We start from the raw sequence: 1,126 nt of genomic DNA, 5'->3' as shown, positions 1-1,126 counted from the left end.
AGGCTTGATATAATTTTCAGATGCCAGTTGAGTTCTTTCTGACCATAAACCAGCATTGTGGCTATGTACAGTCAAGTTTCAGGACAAACTTAGGGAGGGGCAGTTTGCCTTCAGGAGGAGTGTGGTTGAAAGTAGATTATGCTCACACAAATAACTAGAGAACTTGCCTGAGAGTGTCCTTTTCTAAATTAAGTCAAGGTTGGGGCCTTGGTATTGTTTGATAGCCTCAGACTGCGTAGTCATGAGTCACAGCCTATCTGGACCACTACCCAGATAGGTAGTCAAGGTTCAGAACCAATCCTGTAACCTTTTTCTATCTTCAATTATGTACATATCCTAATCATGGTCTTTATTTCTGTTGTCCCACCTGCAACAGTGACAAATATATGTACCACTAATCATGATTTTGTGATGATTTAACATCACATATAATTAGCCACATGGAGTTGACTCAGCAAACTCCATTCAATTTTCTCAGGATGAGAGTTTCTCTCATCCAGGATGACTGTCTTTGTCCTTTCCAAAGCTTAATAAAATTGTCTCTATTGAACCTATTCTAATTCTGGGTCTCTATTCCCCTAATACAGTATGCATCACTTAATGTCTGCGATATGTTCTATGAAATAAGACATTATGTGATTTGGACATTGTGCAAACATCATATTATATGCTGAGTAAACAGACCTGCTTAAGTTAAAAAGCTTTCATGTTGTTTAATAACCTTTTGTTTTGTTCCCAAATCAGTTCTTCTACTTTGTCTCTTGCTGCTGTTATCACTAGCACTGGTTTTGCTGAGTTTGAGAGCCACAATGCACTTCACGTAACATTTTTGAAAAAAATTAAAGAGAGATAACACTACAACACTCAAGAGATGTGAAATACACAAGATTAGATACTGCTGCCTACGAGTCAAAGCATACTCTTTTATATAGTAAACTTTTTATTTATAAGTAGTGAAAGTTCACATTAAAATAATGATATAAAAAGTACAGTACAGTACATACATAAGCCAGTAACACAGAAATTTATTATGACTATCAAGATATATATATATATATCTGGTGGTGTAGTGCCTAAGGCATTTGACTGCTAACCAGAAGACTGGAGGTTCAAACCCACCAGCCAC

The sequence above is a fragment of the Orycteropus afer genome, unplaced genomic scaffold (genome assembly GCF_000298275.1).
Source record: "Orycteropus afer afer isolate SDZICR_OR568_19922 unplaced genomic scaffold, OryAfe1.0 scaffold00639, whole genome shotgun sequence".
NCBI lineage: Eukaryota > Metazoa > Chordata > Mammalia > Tubulidentata > Orycteropodidae > Orycteropus > Orycteropus afer.
This window is presented reverse-complemented; position numbering follows the sequence as displayed.